The following is a 20,886-nucleotide window of genomic DNA, read 5'->3' as shown; positions in this document are numbered from 1 at the left end:
ATTGTGTCAAAGTTAGTCATGTAGGAAAAGTTATCATCATCTATAACTTTATTTCGATCACAAAGATTTTAAAAAGTACATAGCACAACACAAGTTAAGACTATCTAATAAAATAAAAGCCATTATTAAAAGAGGACAAGGCTTCAATAAAAACAGTGCACACCCACACAGACATTTCCATTAAAAGGCCATTCAACAGAGTCGAAAGCCTTTTGACTCTTGGGTTAATGTGATGAATTGTGGCAAAAATTGTTCTAAGGTGGATGATAGGTTGCGCCTAGGTACAAATCCTGCATGTTCGATTCCCACTAGTCCCGGAAGTAGGGGAGAAGTATGATTGGCCAATAGGTTTGTGTCTATGTTTAGCAGGGACAGGGGCCTATCTGACGAGTACTCGCTAGGGGACTTACCTAGTTTGAAGAGAGTAACAATCATTGCCTCATGCATTGAGGGAGCATCACCTTACTCTCCGCCATCTCTTCAACTAGTGTAACAAGATGTGGTATTAGAAGGTCTTGAAAGGCTTTATAGAAAGCGATTGTCAACCCGTCCAAGCCCGGAGCGGTGCCACTTTTTATCGGTAAGGCAACCCTAACTTCCCTGGGGTCAAGGGAAGCCATGAGATGCTCCCTATGGAGGTCAGTGAGCCTAGCAAGGCGGATAGGTGTCAAAATAGTCCTCTATAGCAGGACCAGCGGGGAGAACCATGATCTGTAGAGCTCAGCATAGTATCTACTGAATCTATCCGCAATGCCTTTTAAGTCTATATCATTCTACCAACTTCGCCCATGATCTCAACTATAGGGTTAGCTTCCCTAGGGGGGCGCATAGCTAAAAGGGCACCAGGACGTTCGCCTTTCCCATACACACGCGCTGTGGTGTAAATGTTTGACTTCGCTTTCAGCTATGTCCTGATATTCCTCCAGTAATTCTTTAATACTGTTCTCTACATTACCAATCAGCTGATGCTCCCTTTCCAGGGCTGCAATGTCTGCCTCTAGTTTAGTAAGCCTGTTTTGAATTGATCTAAATACTCCAGCATGCTTAGCTATTGTTTCCCCTCTTATGGACACTTTAAAAATCTCCGAGACGGTTGAAAAGGCAGGGACTGTGCCTATATTCTCCCCAAAGAATTTATCAATAGCTATAGCCATTTCCGAGTGAAATACCTTATTGAGTAAGGAATAAGGGGGAACCTCCACATAAATGGGGCATGTCTCATAGTGGGGACTGTCAGCTCAGCTGTACCGGGGAGTGGTCCGAATAAGTTCTGGGGAGCGGCTCACAGCTCGACAAGAGAGACTTCTAGAAACAATCCAGTACTCGATCCTAGTGTGGGTGTTGTGTGTGGCAGAGTAGTGAGTGAACCCAGGGTTGGCACTGTGCCGCTGCCTCCACAATCTGCTAATCCAAGCTGTTCCATCACCACTGTGATAGCACTGGCAGCCCCGCAGGCCTCCTCTGCGAGCCCCGTGACCCATCTCTGTTGAGGTCAAGTATACAATTAAAATCCCCACACCTGTGGCAGCTCATCAGTGGTGAACATGCTTGCCGTCATAGCCTGAGAGAACGGAGGATGATCGTAATTGGGTCCATATATATTTACTAGAAGTGCACTAAATCCCTCAGCCTGCCATCGGACCATTACAAATCTACCATTAGGACCGAACTCCTCCACATGCAAAGCAAGGCCTGATCTAGGATTAACCCAAATGAGAACACCACTAGCATGTGAGGTAAAACCAGCAGCACAGAATAGACCCTGTAATCGCCGCCTAGAGAGCATCTTATTTTGTGGGGCTAGTTGGGTTTCTTGTATCATTGCTAGGTCTACTTAGTGTCTGTTCAACTAGGCCACAACTTTACAGAGCTTACGATAATCGTTCAGCCCCCGGATGTTACATGTCCAGAGTTTAATCATCTTGGACGTCATGTATGGAGTTCGCAAACAATGTACATTAAACAGTAATTTCCAGTGTCATACTCCATGCCAGCGTGCCCATCTAATATCAGTGTGCCATTACCTGCCATCAATTTATAAATGATCATCGACCCACACCTCCACCCACCTACGCTATGCTTACCCCAACTTGGCATAGTCGGTCCCATAGCCTCCCCCTCCCGCAAACATGAATCAATACCACAATGCAAACAATCATTAATAAACAAACCCAATTCTCGTAGGAGGAATACACACTGGGGAAGATGTTGCCTGGCTCACATCTAGAGTTTGGTACTAGAGACTGTACATATATTTTCTCCTCAAATCTAATCCGCTTTGCTGTGCATAAAGATAACCAGGGCAGTATAACCCATATCTTCCAAAACAACATTTCAAAGCTGGCCCTTCACCCCAAAACACCACAGTTAGTGACACCCCACTGTTCAGGGCCAGATACAAAAAACTCATTCAGTGGCGTAACACTTAATTCACTGTGCTTCAGGTTCTGGAAAATCGTCATCCAGCATAGAGCGAGTTTTTGGGGAACCGCCACTGTGGTTGTCACTCTCTCTATTCTTCAGGAATTGCAAGGCCTGTTTAGGGTCATTCAAAAATGTGGTATTTCCCATCAGCACGAACCCTCAATTTCGCTCTGTAGATCATGTTGTGTTCCAGGTTTAAGTCTCGCAATTTCCGTTTTACTAGCACAAATTGGCATCGCGCCTCCTGAACACCTTGCGTGAAATCCGGATAAATGGATGTCTCCGAGCCCTCATATCTCAAGGTTTGCAATTCCCTGGCTTTCTTCACTGCTGCATCTCTGTCCCTATAGTTCAACACCCGTGCGATGGTGGGGGCGCGGAGAGAGCCCCAGGGACAGGTCTGGGTGCACGAGAGCGGTGGGCACGCTCAATAATGAACATGTTAGCAAAGGTATCCTTACCCTAAAGTTTTACCAACAATTGTTCCACAAAAATCTCCATATTTGGTATGTTGGATGAGTCAGCAATACCCACTGTGCGCAAATTGTTCTTCCTTGATCGCGCTTCCAAGTCCTCAGCCTCAGACTTGACTGCGTGAGGGAGCTTTTCTAGCTTTGTGGTGGAGCTCAAAGTGGAGTTCAGCGTGTCTTCGGTGCCCGACACCCTCTATTCAACTGTATCTAATCTTGCTGCATATTTGTCCAGCCTCTCAGACATTCTGTCCATCCTGAAGGACAGGGCGTCAATCTTCCCGTCAATTTTCGTTAAGCTGAGTTGCATAGCCATGAGAATCTGTTTTAGGTCAGAGTCAGCAGCACTGTCCCCTATCTCCGATCCAGACTCACAAGCGTATTTCTAGATAGGTTGCTGCCTGGGGGTCTTGCGTGGCTCAAATTGCAACTTGGATTGAGATTACTCCGTAAGACCCATCATCACCCCGGCGGTACCGGGAAGCTCATAAGACTTAAAGGGGACCTCCTCGCAGAAACCACTTCAGTAGGGGCTGGGACCCCACCTGAGGGATGCGCCATTTCTCGAGTGACTACTGTGATCCACCCCCACTCTGCAGGTAGCTATTGTGGACTGTCCCCCGATTTCAGTTACAGCCTTGCCAGCGTTTAAATATCTGAGGGGTAGCGAGCTCATCCGAAGTCCACCACAGGAGCAGAGAATGGGAACCCCTGTTACTAGGTACCACTTTTTAGGGTGCTGTATTGGTGGTCACTTATACACTCCATATGTCAATTTGACTACTACCAAAAAGTGTAGGTAGATCCCTCTGGTCCTGATGAATCACCATCTAATAGGTTGAAAGGCGAGAAACATGTTGACCTCATCCCACAAACACGTATACTCCACATCCTTAGAGTGAAGATACGCGTTTTGTTGTATATTTTTTAACTAGGGTAGGGGCCACAGTTATTAAAATTGTCCTGAGTGGACCTCCTGCCCTATTTTATAACCTCACTCACACTCATCTTACACCTACACTCACCCAGGGCCTTCACACGCACCTCACCCACCGGCATTAAGGAAAAAAGATCTCCGCCAAGTAGGCCCCATCACGGGTGCCTGATCGGGTATTGCACCGCTGACCCGATTTGGAGCAGACCCGATGATGAAGCAAGACACCTAGCTGGCTGGGTGTGGGGTCTTTTCCGAAGGAGAGGTTCTCTCTCCATACCAATCTGACTCTGCGTAGGTCTCGAACATTCACATTAAACACTTTAAATCCTGCACCCACTGTCAGGAACTGCATACTGGTTTTGATCTACTGTTATTCCGGACATGTTTGCTGGACCTGGTTAAATAACAGTCCGCTTTACCCCGCCTTTGTGTCTAACTCCTGCAATCCCTCAGTTCCTCTCAGGCTTAGCAGTCCAAGTGCCACCTATGCATGTAGTTCTGGGGTTACGAGAGGCAGAGGCGGAGGAGGTGTACCGTAGAATATAACAAGCTGCTAAACCAAGGTCCTGTATGAAATTGTCTGACCGGCATCGTAGGGGTCTGCAGTGCAGTCTCAGAGATGGTCACGGGGGGAGCCGCAATATGTTAAACGCGCTGGGGGGACTGGTGAGCGCCTCCCTATGCCACCAGGAGTTAAGCACCTGGTGTAGGCCTTTACGGTAGTGTGGGGAGGAATGGAGCTGGAGAGTGCAGACCACGCAGCAATAGTAGTAAGGCACCTCTGCCCCCATGATCAGATACGGGGCTCAATGGTACCGGAAGTTGCCAGCGTCTTTACAGTTGCACCACCTTGCCCATGATGCAGGTGTTGTGGAAGGCAGTGGGGCTCAGAGATCCTAGCGGGCTTCCCAGCAGGAGATGTAGACCGAATCCCAACAATCTGTAGGCCCAAGACCCCGCATGGGTTTTGTGGCCATGCCACACAGCAAGAACAGTGTTTTATGCAGAAGGGGGCTCTAGGATATTGGACCATGCAAAGAGTTCAATCAGCCCCTCGCTGAGTCATCGGGGGCGCGTGTGGGTCGCCACATGTACTCGCATGTCCAGCGAAGCGCCGGGCGCACCTCGCAGCCGCAACGATAAGGCATCCCCACCACCGTGGCCAGGCCCCGGAGTCAGCGGCACCGGAAGACGACCAGTACTCCGGCCGGTGCAGCGCCGATACACCGGAGCTGTATAGCTGGCAAGGAGCACTCCGGGAGTCACAGATAGAGAAGCGGTCTCCGCAGTGGCAGCACCACACAACCAGACGGGCTGCGCACTCTGCTCACGAGGCCGGATATAGGCCGCAGTTCCCAGTCGAGGCACGCCACCGAGCCTTTCAGGCGATCCTGGCAGCTGATGTGTTCTCTGGGCGACGGCAGCAGCAGGGGAGTGTTATATGTGGAATATAAGAGCAGGATCGAGTCGGATAGGATTTACGTCTCACAGAGCTACTTCAATGCGCTGCCATCTTGCAGCCAGGCAAGCCTCCCCTCCCCCCCTCCAAAAAGTTATACATTTATAGTTGTTTATTATGTATATTATTGGAATTAAACTTACAAGTGCATTATCTATTGGGCCATGCGGTGTACATAATGATAATGGCAATAACTGAACTCTTAGAAAACAAGGAGTACAGTAAAAAGTGTCCGGTTGGTGGCACAGCCCCTGACTTATCAAGGTACCGATCTTACCATGAACCCCGCCTGACCACTTCTTTGTGGTATTAGTCTTCACTGTGGCAGACAGGGTGTATAGAGCCTAGACTTGGAAATTGATGAGGGGTAAGCTGAGGGATTCAGCTTTTCATTCAGAGTTAAGAGCCAGTATTCTAGAATATTTTCAACAGAACCAGGGATTAGTGGCAGAATTAGGAACTTTAGGGGATGCATTCATAGCTTATATGAGTGACGTTTATATATCCAAAGGGCAGGACATTAAAGTTGCTACCTACAAGATTAGGCATACTAAAGTGGGAAAAAACTGTGAAATAGATTATGAGAGCAACAAAGACTCAGCCATATTGCTCAAAATTCAACAAGACCTAGAGGACTTCAGGGAGATGACAGAAAGAAGTACTGTACGTAGGGAAACAAACATTTAGGGTTCTGGCGACAGGCCAGGCGAGAGACAATTGCCTAGGTATTTAAGGCACATGAAGAGACCTTGGAAATGCCTTCTATCATGGGTGAGGATGACAAAATTAAAATGGATGGCACCTTAGTAGTCTTCAGACAATAGTATGAAGAGCCATATACGTCCAGACTGGGATCTGGTGACCAGGAAATCAATAGTTATTTGGATAATGTAGCATTAGCTACATTAGACCTCCTGTCCCTCCCCCCTCTTTCTTTGGAAGAACCAATCCTTCCTCTGCCTGATGAAACTGATTTCACTCTGCCTTGCCTTTCTTTCTTCTCCCCCCTTAGCACTGAGCCTTTACCCTCACTTTTCAACTCTGTAAAAAGCGGATCCCCGTTAGACCCAGCCCCTATGAATATTCTAAAGCTGGCCCTGCCTAATATTAGTACACACATCATCCATCTAGTCAACACCTCACTTGAATCAGGAAGGGTACCCCAAGACTGGAAACTGGCCATGGTTAGGGCCCTGTTAAAAAAGCCTCATCTCGACCCCCAGGACTTTTCCAACTATCGTCCCATTTCCTTGCTCCCGGGCATTAGTAAACTTGCCGAGAAATGGGTAAATAAACAATTAGCATCCTTTTTGGAGACCCACAACCTACTCCATCCAACCCAAACTGGGTTTCGGAGAGGGCAGGGAACGGAGACGGCACTGTTGAGGGTGGTAGAGGATTCCAGGAGGATTCTGGACGCAGGTGGCAGCGCGGCCATTATCCTTCTGGACCTCAGTGCCGCCTTCGACACGGTGAACCACCGGGTCCTCCTGTCCCGTCTCAGAAAGCTGGGCGTCAAAGACAGGGCACTCATGTGGCTGGAATCCTTTCTTGGTGACAGATCTTTTAAGGTCTTCTCAGAAAATAGCTGCTCTCCACTAATGCCATTACAGTGTGGGGTGCCACAGGGTTCCTCCCTTAGCCCCACACTGTTTAATGTATATATGGTGCCCCTGGTGGAAGTAGTAGCTCCCTTTGGGATCCAACTGGTAAGCTATGCTGACGACACCCAGCTAGTTGTCTCTCTCAATCAGGTGGAATCCGCCCCCTCCAGGCTTTGCCGTTGCCTGGAGGCAGTAGCAAACTGGATGGACTTGTCCCACCTGAAATTGAATGGAGGAAAAACAGAGCTGATGCTATTAGGAAAACGAGCCATATTCAATAACACGATGCATTGGCCCCCTTGTATGGGTCCAGGACCTACCCCAAAGACCGAGATAAAGAGTCTCGGGTTTTGGTTGGATGCAGAGTTGTCATTTAAGACCCAGGCAAGGAGGACAGTGGCCACCTGCTTCGGACTGCTGAAAACAATTCGGAAAATCCTCCCTCAGCTACCCGAAGCAGCAAAGAAAACCATAGTCCAGTCCCTTATTCTGTCTAGGCTGGACTATGGAAATGCTATCTATCTTGGAGCCCCCGTGTCGGTTATCCGGCAACTTCAGGTTGTCCAGAATTCCGCAGCACGGCTACTTACGGGCACCAACCATCGTACATCAGCCAAGCCCGCACTCTGCACCTTGCACTGGCTCCCCATAAAGGAGCGAATCCATTTTAAGACACTCTGCACGGTCCATAAAACACTCTATGGGAGTGGCCCCCCCATTCTAGATGACATGATCAGACCATACAAACCCACCAGGAATCTCCGCTCGAACCAACAAAACCTGCTGATAGCTCCCAGGATCAGCAGAGCCCGCACAGGAGGTCGTCTGTTCTCCCACAATGCGGCTGGGTTGTGGAATACTCTTCCTCCACCTCTTCGTCAGGAGCCTAACCTTCTTGTCTTTCGGAAAAAGTTAAAAACTCTTCTGTTTCCAAAAACCAGATAATTCAGATCTCCTTCTTTAATTCATCCCTGTCTGGTCAGTTTTAAGCGCTGGGATGCTCTCGAGTGGCCACGCGCTATAAAAGAACCTTTTAATAATAATAATAATAATAATTAGCCAGGATAGAAACTTGCAGAAATTGCTAAACTCCCCAATAGGAGAAGATGTGAAATTGGCGATTGCTGCTTTGGCAAATGGAATGGTTTAGTGGATTGCGAGGCGATGACTTACCCGTGGGATTTTATAAAGAATTCATTGATATACTGAGCCCTAGACTATTGACAGTTTATAACAAATCGATATTTAAAGGTAAACTGCCGCTGTCAATGCCTGAGGCAGTGATTCCAGGTCTGCCAAAACCCAGCCACAACCTCAGTGAATGTGGCCCACACAGGCCGTTCTGCTTTCGATATTTAACGTGGCCAGTAAGATTTTCATCAGATCTTACCACAAAGATTACAGCCTTTAATGCATTACTCATGATTTTACAACAACAATCTTCGAATGTTAATGGCTGCGCTACATAGACCCACCCCTACAATATCGGCATTGGGCATGTTACTAGACGCTGAGAAAGCGTTTGATGTGTTACAATGGAAAAATATGCAGGAGGTCTTGTGGCTTATTGGTCTAGGTATGTACTTCAGGAACCAGATTAGACTGCTATTCACAAACATAATTGGTCACGTCACTATAAATGGTAGGTAATACTCAGCATTCCATATGGGTGGGGGCACCCATCAGGTGTGCCCACTGTCACCGCTTATTTTTGTGTAATGCATTGAGCCACTCACTTGCTGGCTACGGGATTTCACTCGTGTAGTATGATTCAGATCAGAGGTGGATTATCAGTAGTGCCAATGTATGCAGATGTCATACTAAATATTCAGGGCCTTGCAGCAAATGCGGCACCTACCATTAGAGATATAATCCAATTTGGTCGGTACTCTGGACTACAGATTAATTGGGATACATCGGCGGTGTTCCTATTAACTAACGAAACAGGACAGTGGAAGGGAGAATACCCGCTCTTTTGAAGTCCTGAAGGAATTAAATATCTGGGATATATGTCACTAGAGTCACCTCAGAGCTAGTGAGAAGAAATTTCAGAGCAACGATGGAAGACCTAAAACAGGCAAATGAACATTGGATAAAGCTTCCCATGTCCATTCTGGGTCATGTATCCTTAATCAAAATGGTGATCTTGTCAAAAGGGCCAGATTTATTAGTGAACATCCCTGTACGAATCTCAAAAGAGTTTTTCTGACAGCTCCTGAAACAGCTAACATGGTTGATATATGGGGTAAGCAACCACGCTTGAAAAGGGATATACTTACACAGCCTGCGTACAAAGGGGGATTAGGAGTACCAGACCCTTCGTTGTAGTTCTTAATTGCACAAACGTATCATGCTAAATACAGGTTCATGGAAACAGCAGCCGTGACTCAAGTCAGAGGAAAAGACACTAGCTAGACCGTACCTACGTCCAAAAATAACAGGGGCAAAAAAAACAGTATACCAGCGCAATGAGGTAGATGTCATAGCCATCCCGATCGGGACACAGCAGGAAATTGCTAAACTGTAGGGGATGGAAAATCCCTACTCACCATTGTTAAAATAGATAATAAACACTATTTTTACCACTATTAGAACGAACAACAGTAAAACTATTTCACAAATCTGGTACTAACATACTAGGTTACTTGTTCAAAGGGGGCAATGTTATTGGCCTACAGGAATTTGGAGACAAAGGTGGAAACATTGCATTGGTGATGCTACTCTATCTTTTAGGGCACAACGCACCTTCAATTTTTCTCAGTTTTTCCAAGTGCCTGCCAGAACTAGGAATGCTGGCCAAATTGATACAAAGGGGAGAAGTGGGCAAGACTATATCAGTTATGCATGAGGAATTGATCATTTCTTTGGTTAAACCAGACCACGCATCCATACAGCATTGGGAGAGACAATATTGGGAGATAAAGCTGTGTAGACCCATCCCGATAAAAGTTGGAGTTACTGTTGTACACAGGTTAACAATATGCTGTTTAACTTTCAACATAAGTTGGTACAATTCAAGAAGTTGCACCGCTTGTAGTACACTCCTGACCGGGTTCAGTGCAGAAAATGTAAAACTATCAATCTTGCCTTCTTGCATGTTGCCTGAAGCTGCCCTGAGATGACTAGAGTTGATAAACGGTACAAAAGGGGGTGGTAATGGACGGAGCATCTGAACCAATCAAACACTCACACCCAGTGAACAGATCTGGGTTTAATCCATCACTATTCTTTATTCCACTATGCCACTGAGAAAAAAGAAATTTTACATGGCCAATATGTCCCCTGCGTGTACCCCAACGTTTAGTGTACGTGCATGTCACCTATGCATTTTCCCTCTATGGCCTGCAATAATGATGCCTCTGCATTTACGTCCCACATCAGGATGCCAGTCACCAAGTCTTCCATAAAAGAAACGTTAATTTTGCACTGAGGCCCATGTGGCCCATGTGTTTGCATTGTGCGCTTTTAATATATCGCGAAAAACCCATTTCTCCATTTTGTGGCTCAGCCAGTCCCCAAATTGAAGTTTCATGCCTCCAGACACTCTGAGGACTGCAGCTACGTATTCCTGACCTCGCATACTTTTGGCTAAGCCGAGAGGGGCCCAGCACGGGGTGCCAAGACAGTATTGTGCACAACAGTTATCTGCTTGCTCTACAGAATCACATTCCTGCCTGGTGAAGAAGGTAAACAGAACCCGTCTGCAGAGATAGGGCCTAGCCTTTCTGTCTCTGTTTAAGTGATTTGCAGAGCTCGCGTCTGTAGAAAGCTCAAGGCCCCCACGCAATGAACGAAGAAATAGATGCCCACACTGGCTCTTGGTGATGAGCGACCTTTGCTTCAGATAATACATCCCCGGACTTAAGATATCAGATAATACCAGACGTGCTGGTCGCCCTGACACTGAAGGCCTCCCTACCAGACCAAAAGTCAGCTCCCCCCAGTTACACGTCAGTTGCACGTCATGATCAAGTTGCGCACACAAGTAGGGTAAAGTTCCAGCTGGCCATGCAACCCCCCTCCATGTATCCACCCACCTATGACTCACCTATGACTCCTCAAGTGAACGCCCACATGTACGCCCTCATGCACGCCCACATGTTCTTATCTCTCTTTCTCTTGCTCTGCCTGGAGCGCTCCTCCCTTAGTGCGAAATTGAATGTATAAATATTGTACTCTGTGAATAAAGTTTAGAAGACCCTTCCTGAACCTTCGTGGTGATGGAACCGATTCTCCCCTAACTCGAGTTATTGAAATAAAGCCCATTTGAATCGGACACCACGGACTCTGCCTCTAATTTTATGCATGACCCTTTGTTTATTTATAGAAATTATGACAGGGTAATACTTTATTTACCACATAAATCTGGCGCCCAAATAGGGACAAATCCCCTTCCCCACGCGCCGGAGATGTAGGTCCAGCCCTTGCCCCCTTCTACAGCCGTGACGGACTTCAAAGTGTACACGCCAGCGGGACTTCCCGCTCACTCCCTCAGGCCCACGGAGGAGACGGACTGCGATCAGGCATCCACACGAGGCTATGAGGATCGCGGATCATCCCAACCAGAGCCCAACCCGTGAGAGTCCGAGGTTTCCAGAGGTCCACCTGTTCCGCGCATGCGCAGTATCAAGTGTCCGAGGCCTTCAAGTTCTGCTTCCCGGTGAGTACCACTATTGGGAACGCATAAAGATAAAGACGGGTTCATTTACATGAACACGGTAAAGACGGGTTCATTTACATGAACACGGTAAAGGCGGGTTCATTTACTTGAACACGGTAAAGACGTGTCTCATTTATGAGACCGGTATGGTTGTGCTGTATTCCAGTGCATAAAGTTAACTGTTTTCAAGTACATGGAGTTAAACTGTATCTGTTTTAGTGTTTTAGTGTTTTAGTGTTAATGATTGTTTCAGTCAGATTATTTTGGTGTGTATTGTGTTTTCATTAAGTTGGTTTCAACATGCCACTGTTTTCAAAATTACGTCAGATAGGGACCAGAAAAAGTATACTAGAAGAGCCAGTTAACATCCCGCCTAGAGACACACCTGGTCATTATATGTATAATAAACATGGGCTAGATGCCATATTGTATTTAGACCTATGGGTAGATTACACAAAGGATTTAGAGGAGAAGTACAGATGGCCTGTCTCGGGAACGTGGGATTCTGAATGCATTATGAGAGTAGAGGAAGCGCTATGGAAAAAGAAATCAAGACCCTCTCAGAAAGATGCCATTGAGTTATGGCGCAAAGAAGCACATAGGAGAACAGAGAAAATATTCAACCAAGCAGAGAGAACTAAACAAGCAGCGGAAAAAGCCAAAGAAAAAGAGCTGCGGGAGGAGGGGGAACGGGTCAAAGCAGAACAGGCTGATAGAGAAAGAAATGCCGTCGTTACTGGTATTAATCCCGTCCTCTCAGAAGAACTAGCTAGAGTGACCCCCTCAGAAACACCCCGTAGATCGCGAACGCCACCACCTGTACCCTATAGAGTACGTAGAATAAAGCCGACAGCATCCGAGGCGTTTATTTCCTCCTATCTAGAAGAGTCCCCACCGGACTACGCAAACGCAGATTTCCCTCCGCCCCCACCAGCGGAACAGCTCCAACAGCTCCAGCAGCTCGTGAAAGACGACGTGGGGCCCGGGGCCGTAGGGGGGCCTACTATAGATGTAGCAATCCCCCACTGTATATACGATCCAGAACCAGGAAAGGGCTCAATGCTCGTGATTTCACTAAGACTAAGACAGGCCGTCGCATATTTGGACAAACTACCAGATATGAAAGACCACCTAGATAAAATATACCGTTTCATTAGAACGGGGGAGGGACCCGAGTGTATAGCACAGGCCATGCAAAACAGAAAGGTGGGGGTTAAGAACTACATCCTCCGTTTTATTATTAACTGCCTGATCAGGGAAAAAGACGAAGGAGACGGGGATGTAGAGCCTGGTTTGATAGAATGGAGTGATCACATGGATGCCGGTCGGCATGATAAAACGGGACAGACAGACAGCATGATGAACAAAATACGAAAGGAAATATTAGCAACACACAAAGTAGAGCCAGACGAGAAGGGTGAGTCATCAACTGAAGAGGTAGACGAGGCGAAAGACAAAATAAATTATGTAGGTAATGCACGACGGTTAGACAGGCCCAAGTGCCTCGACTACCGTAAACAGGGGCCGGCTATACAAGAAAGATATTCCCTTGAAAATCTATTCCAAGCTACTGAAAAAGCACTGGACCGACGGATAAAGAACGAGCGATCTCACACCCCACACGAAATGGAGTTGGCCCGGTCAGCCACCCAGTGGGTGTCCAATTCTAATATATATAGCAATGATATAGTGGCCCAAACGTTCTTGAGCCTCCCGCCGAACGAACAGCGTTTGGCCGGTATTTACATGGTCCAACATTTAATAACGTTGTATGAGAATCAATATTCCGATCCCGGTCAATTGTATAAATTACTGGACGACATACTTCTAGATAAATGGACAGGCCTGGGTACTGAATTAATTAACGTCATCCTGGATCAACGACATAAGTACTTAATTTTCTGACCACATGCATCCTTCCCGCCCCATACCACGACAGAAAGCACCTATACGTAGACAGACAGAACCCCCTACGAGAGGTACATCCCGTCAAAAATGCAAGCAATGAGCTTCAACGGGTGTATGTTTACAACCCCTTGACGAAATTAGAAATACTGGAAATGAAAAAGATGCTGCCCTCACATGATAAAGACCCGGGGGGGTTTCACCGAGAATTAAAAGACATTCTCCGCATCGGAGATTATACGCACGCTGACATTCTGAAACTATTGAAAGTACTATTGTCAGCAGGCATTTATGAAAAGCTTAAGGAAAAAGACTGGGAGGTGGGAGAGAAAAAGTTAAGCTGGGAAGCATTGGAAACAGAGGATAAAGACAGAGGCCCGGGGGTTGGTCTTGGTGACAAAGCTAAAGAACTACCTGAACTCCTAATACAGGTTTTGCAGAGACTATTGACTATTAAAAAGGAAGACTGGGATGCTATTTCAGCCTGTAAACAAAAACAAGAAGAGGACACAAGCGATTTCTATTCTAGATTCGAGAAATGCTTTGCTATTAATAGTGGCCTTAAGCCCGGTAGCGAATCGTATCCCCATCTTTTCGTGAGCAAATTAGTAGAGAATTCCCTACCCCAGATCAAGAATAGAGTACTGAAGGTTGAGAGTACTTGGCAAGAAAACAGCCCTTCACAAATGTTGCAGATGCTACAATATCACCAGAACAGGATTAGAGAAGAGCAGGATCAGGAAAAGAGACGCATGAAAGAGACAAAAATGAAGGTGCTGGTTGCCCAAACGGTACCGGCAAATACGAACAAAAATGGCACGACACCTGTCAAGTGGAACTGTAATTATTGCAAACAACCAGGTCACTATGCAAAGGAATGTGCTGTCCTGAAACACAATATAGCTACAGGCAAAACAAAAGAACGGCCACACACTCCTAGGCAAAATAGCACCCAACAGAGCACACAACAGACAATAGCGACTTTTCCACCCCCACCACCGCCTGTTCATGCCACACCACAAATGTATCAGTACACACAGTCAGACTATCGAGAATACCAATCATTCTCATGAAACAGCCTTGAGAGGGAAGATGGCTTGCCCCTTATTCAGGTTCCTGTAGATCAAGAAGGTCCCTATGTACATGGTCATGTACTGGGACTGGACAGAAAGTTTCTGATTGACACAGGGGCGAGCAGAACTACCATCAGCCATGACGAGGTTCCAGGGGCACCTCTCTCGGGCTCACAGAATATTTCCCTGGGATTTTCAGGAAAGCCTATTATTAATGAAGTATCGAAACCAGTCTCCCTCGGGGTTGGTCCACTGTCACGTACCACAGACTTGCTACTTACTAAATCATGTCCAGAAAACCTACTTGGTATAAAGACATTAAAAGAACTAGGAGCAGTTATCTGTTGTTCTCCGGAGGGAGTGCGATTGTTCTTACGTGATTTTAAGGGTCATTATGTGTTGACAGATTTTGACCCCAGACTCCAGAATGTACCACAGCACCTATGGGCACAAGGTCCGACTGACGTAGGTTACATGAACATAACACCACACCAGGTCACTCTCAAAGCAGGAGTAGTACTACCACGTATACGACAATACAAATTACCACCTGATGCCGAAGTGGCCTTATTGAAAATTATTGACGAACTCATTGCACAAGGGGTGGTGGTGGAGACTGACTCGAATGTGTGTAACTCACCTGTCCTTCCTATCCTTAAACGATCAGACCCTAATGCACCACCAGTTTACAGACTAGTTGTTGACCTTCGAGAATTGAATAAATGCGTAGTCCCACAATACCCAGTGGTCCCAGACATTTCTTCATTACTGACTGCTATTGATTCTGAGGCAACGTTCTTTACAGTCATTGACTTGAAGAATGCATTTTTTAGCGTTCCAATTCATCCAGACAGCCAATACCTTTTCGGTTTCTGTTTAAAAGGACGCAGTTTTAAATTCACGAGAGCACCACAGGGCTTCACAGAAAGTCCTAGTGTTTACAGTCAGGCATTGAAGAGACAGCTGGACAGTATTAATATGCCTACCAACACAGCACAGATACAGTACGTTGACGACATCCTGATTACAGCAAGATCAGAAACAGACTGCGAAGATGCATCACTGACGGTTTTACACTTTCTGGCAGACAAGGGGCACAAAGTGTCCCCTTCAAAGTTACAATTCTGTGCACAGCAAGTGGTGTACCTTGGACACTTGCTGTCCAAGAGGGGTAGACAGCTGACACAAGAACGTATTCAGTTAATTTCTAACCTTTCACAGCCCAAGACACAAAAGGAAGTGCGGGCCTTCATTGGCCTCACTTCATACTGCAGGCAATGGATTCCCCAGTATGCCTATCTAGCCAAACCACTCATACAGTTGACAACACAGGAGGCAGTGTCATCGACTGTCCTCCCTTGGACACAAGAACACACCTTGGCATTTGAAGAATTAAAAAGAGCCTTATGTCAAGCGCCAGTTTTAGCGACTCCTAGTTACAGTAAACCCTTTATGCTTTTCGTAACTGAACGGGATGGAACAGCATTATCTGTCCTCACACAAGATCAAGCAGGAAAACACAAGCCTTGTGCTTATTTTTCTAGTACACTGGACCCAGTGGCCCAGGCTCTGCCTACGTGCCTGAAATCGGTTGCGGCAACAGCCTTAGCCATAAGACAAAGTGACTCGATAGTGCTGGGCCACCCCCTGACAGTACAGGTACCGCATGCAGTGGAAGTTCTCTTGAACAGGACACAGACACAACACTTGACCGTAGCGATACTGACAGGATATGAACTGACGTTATTTCAACCACACATAGAGATCAGACGATGTAACATACTAAATCCAGCTACACTTTTGCCCTCAAGTACAGTAGACACCGCACCACATGACTGTGTGGAAATAATGAATATAGTGACGAAACCAAGACAAGACCTGACAGATGTTGCACTCCCAGACCCTGACCTAACACTCTATGTAGATGGATCATGCATGAGGACGAGGGCGGGAGAATTAGTGGCAGCATATGCCGTGACCACAGCTACTGAAGTCATAGAGACACAAAGAATAGACATACTGTCAGCGCAAGCAGCAGAGCTCATCGCTCTGACACAAGCCTGCATAAGAGCTAAGCACTTGAAAGTGAACATTTATACAGATTCACAATATGCTTTTGGCGTAGTTCATGATTTTGGAGTACTATGGAGGGAGAGAGGTTTCTTGACCTCTCATGGGGCCAAAATTCAGCACGGCCCGCTTATTCAGGCCCTGTTGGAAGCAATACATTTACCTGCAGCCATAGCTATCCTGAAATGCAAAGCACACACCAAAGCTACAGACACCATTTCCCAGGGTAATGACCTGGCAGACCGAACTGCTAAACTTACAGCCCAGATGCCAATAGACACGACAAAGACAGAGGTACCATTACTGACAAAAAGTATGACAGTCAGGGATCCTTCTCAAGATGTACTCGACATACAGACACATGCCACTTCAGAGGAAATAAAGAAATGGACTGAACAAGGAGGGGTCCAGACTGACCAAGGTTGGATGACTAAGGGCAAAGCAACATGGTTTCTTCCTGATTCAATGGTACAAGTGATCATAAACACAGCACATAATCCAGCACACTTGGGAGAGAAGGCAATGATGGACAGCTTACAGAATATCTGGCTTAACAAGCACCTGCGTGCAGCAGCGAAACAAAAAGTAAGAACATGCATGATCTGTTGTCAGTTCAATCCAGGTAAAGGCATCCCGGTGGAACAAGGCGGATTTCATCCTCCTGACCACCCTTTTGAGGTCCTCCAGATGGATTATATCCAAATGGACAGATGTAGAGGTTACAAGTATTTCCTGGTAGTTGTGTGTGCACTAACTAGATGGACAGAAGCGTATCCAGTCCCAGATTATACTGCTGTGACAACCGCCAGGCAATTGGTGCGCGAATTCTTTCCTAGATACGGATTGCCCCGTGTCGTTTACTCAGACAATGGTCAGCCTTTTTCTTCTGAATTAATGAAACAAGTGTCTCTTCTGTTAGGATATAACTGGAAGTTCCATTGTGTGCGACACCTTGAAGCAGCAGGCCTTGTAGAAAGGCATAATCAGACAATTAAGACGAAACTAGCAAAGATCGGTGCAGAAAAAGGCGTGGATTGGATGGTAGCCTTGCCAGTTGCCCTCTTTTACATGCGTATGGTAGCCCATTCCAGAACAGGCCTATCACCATATGAAGTGGTTTTCGGTAGACCGCCAAACATGTGGGGTACGCCTATGCCTAAGAATATAACTGATGTTGACAGTAACATGCTTACAGATTACGTGGCTTCCTTGATGTCTGCACTACTCTCTTGTCGTTCACAGGTTGCCGCCGCCTTCCCTGACAACACCCAGGTCAAGGAGCACGCCATAGCCCCAGGAGATTATGTGCTCGTCCGGAATTTTGATCGATCAAGCATAAGCATAAGAGCTAAGCACTTGAAAGTGAACATTTATACAGATTCACAATATGCTTTTGGCGTAGTTCATGATTTTGGAGTACTATGGAGGGAGAGAGGTTTCTTGACCTCTCATGGGGCCAAAATTCAGCACGGCCCGCTTATTCAGGCCCTGTTGGAAGCAATACATTTACCTGCAGCCATAGCTATCCTGAAATGCAAAGCACACACCAAAGCTACAGACACCATTTCCCAGGGTAATGACCTGGCAGACCGAAGTGCTAAACTTACAGCCCAGATGCCAATAGACACGACAAAGACAGAGGTACCATTACTGACAAAAAGTATGACAGTCAGGGATCCTTCTCAAGATGTACTCGACATACAGACACATGCCACTTCAGAGGAAATAAAGAAATGGACTGAACAAGGAGGGGTCCAGACTGACCAAGGTTGGATGACTAAGGGCAAAGCAACATGGTTTCTTCCTGATTCAATGGTACAAGTGATCATAAACACAGCACATAGTCCAGCACACTTGGGAGAGAAGGCAATGATGGACAGCTTACAGAATATCTGGTTTAACAAGCACCTGCGTGCAGCAGCGAAACAAAAAGTAAGAACATGCATGATCTGTTGTCAGTTCAATCCAGGTAAAGGCATCCCGGTGGAACAAGGCGGATTTCATCCTCCTGACCACCCTTTTGAGGTCCTCCAGATGGATTATATCCAAATGGACAGATGTAGAGGTTACAAGTATGTCCTGGTAGTTGTGTGTGCACTAACTAGATGGACAGAAGCGTATCCAGTCCCAGATTATACTGCTGTGACAACCGCCAGGCAAGTGGCGCGCAAATTCTTTCCAAGATACGGATTGCACCGTGTCGTTTACTCAGACAATGGTCAGCCTTTTTCTTCTGAATTAATGAAACAAGTGTCTCTTCTGTTAGGATATAACTGGAAGTTCCATTGTGTGCGACACCCTGAAGCAGCAGGCCTTGTAGAAAGGCATAATCAGACAATTAAGACGAAACTAGCAAAGATCTGTGCAGAAAAAGGCGTGGATTGGATGGTAGCCTTGCCGGTTGCCCTCTTTTACATGCGTATGGTAGCCCATTCCAGAACAGGCCTATCACCATATGAAGTGGTTTTCGGTAGATCGCCGAACATGTGGGGAACGCCTATGCCTAAGAAAATAACTGATGTTGACGGTAACATGCTTACAGATTACCTGGCTTCCTTGATGTCTGCACTACTCTCTTGTCGTTCACAGGTTGCCGCCGCCTTCCCTGACAACACCCAGGTCAAGGAGCACGCCATAGCCCCAGGAGATTATGTGCTCGTCCGGAATTTTGATCGATCAAGCCCCCTTGAGCCGCGTTGGAAGGCGCCGAAGTTAGTGTTACTAACAACGAGGACAGCCATCAAAGTCGAAGGGAGAAAAGGGTGGCTTCACGCCCATCATTGTAAACGGTACTTTGGAGACTCTGGAACTTTGGTAAAGAAAAAAGACATTACAGACTTTGAGCCCCCTTTGCTAGAAAAGACTCCACAGCAAGAGTACAGGTCCAAATTACGATCTAGAAAGCCAGACTACGTTTGATCATTTAAGTCCACTAGGTGGTGAATCGGTTGAACAAGATTTCTGACATGCATAAGATCGCGGACAATAATAGTAAAAAGAGCAAAATGAAAGAAAAATACTGCAAGATATTACGTAGTAGATGTATAGTATCTTTGATTCTTCTGTCTCTTCTGTGCATCACTATAATCTGTGTCAGCTTAATACTACACGTTTTCTTTCCTCCTATTGCCTCACATATACACTCTTCCATTAATGACACCGTAGAGCATACATTTAGTGATCTGCCACCCCATGAACTGTCATATCGACTGGCCCTGCGCAACAATACTTTTATTCGGATGTTGCACCGTTCTCATCAGACCAGCAATGTGACAGATTGCTGGGTATGTGGCCGACTCCCACCTTATCAAAAGATGAAGGGAGTTCTGCCCCTCGTTCCTTTTCCGTTGTCCCACAATGGTTCGTGCGGAGCATGGTTTGCCTTAATGTCATCAATGGACAAAAAGTCCACAGTTTACCAGGGTGACTGGATATGGGGAAACTTGAATAAAGTAATGAATGAGGTATGTTTTCCAGACGAAGACGGACTCCCCGAAAGGAAGGGGACCGATCTAGAAAATGAAGAGTACGAGCAAGGAAATGCTTCCCTCAGCTTTATAATGCTGAATGTTCAGCCCACGCAAAATGCGGGTCCACCGTCTATTTCAGTCCTACCAGTAAAAGGTGATTTGTGCGTTAGAAAGAAAGGATCAGTACATATGGGACACAGCGAGTGTAATGCTGTAGTGGAGTTTAATGATAAAGGAAAGTCTTCTTTCAAAGCATCTCGCCATACCTATTTCATTTGCGGTCAGACAGCCTATGTACATCTGCCCTTAGACTGGGGTGGGACATGCTATATAGCGTTCCTGCTGCCACCCGTCTTTCTGGCCCCATCCAATTATCATCGAGATTCACGACTAGAGCATGTTAGACACAGGAGAGAGACCGATGCCTCAGAGATTGATCAGACAGACAGCCTGGGAGCAATATACAGATTTCAACAAAGGATTCTTTTTCTTCATAGGTCCCGTCCAAAACAGTAAACTCATACGCAGGTTAACAAGGACTCTGGAAGCAGTTGTGAATGAGACTGCATCTGCCCTGGCGAACTTGACCCAGGAGCAGTCTGCCATGCGACTGGTTGTTCTTCAGAACCGCCTTGTTCTTGACGTCATCCTGGCGGATAGGGGCGGGGCCTGTAGGGTGATCGGCTCCAGTTGCTGCGTTTTCATACCTAATAACGCGCCATCTGTGTACGCAGCAATAACAAGGCTCCACAAGATTGCTCACGATATACATCAAGACCCAGGCACATGGACTTGGTCCAGTTGGCTCTGTGGT

General features: G+C 46.5%; 1 protein-coding gene across 3 annotated transcripts in view; it reads right to left on the bottom strand.

Annotated features, from left to right (window-relative positions):
- The window catches only part of CENPH (centromere protein H), a 368,725-nt gene that overhangs the window by 301,598 nt on the left and 46,241 nt on the right, over positions 1 to 20,886 (bottom strand). The gene's annotated exons all lie outside the window — the stretch shown is intronic.

This window comes from Lissotriton vulgaris, chromosome 3_1 (genome assembly GCF_964263255.1).
Source record: "Lissotriton vulgaris chromosome 3_1, aLisVul1.2, whole genome shotgun sequence".
In the NCBI taxonomy this organism is placed as follows: Eukaryota; Metazoa; Chordata; class Amphibia; order Caudata; family Salamandridae; genus Lissotriton; species Lissotriton vulgaris.
Note: the sequence above shows the minus strand (reverse complement) of the source record. Positions and strands in the feature narration are given on the sequence as shown.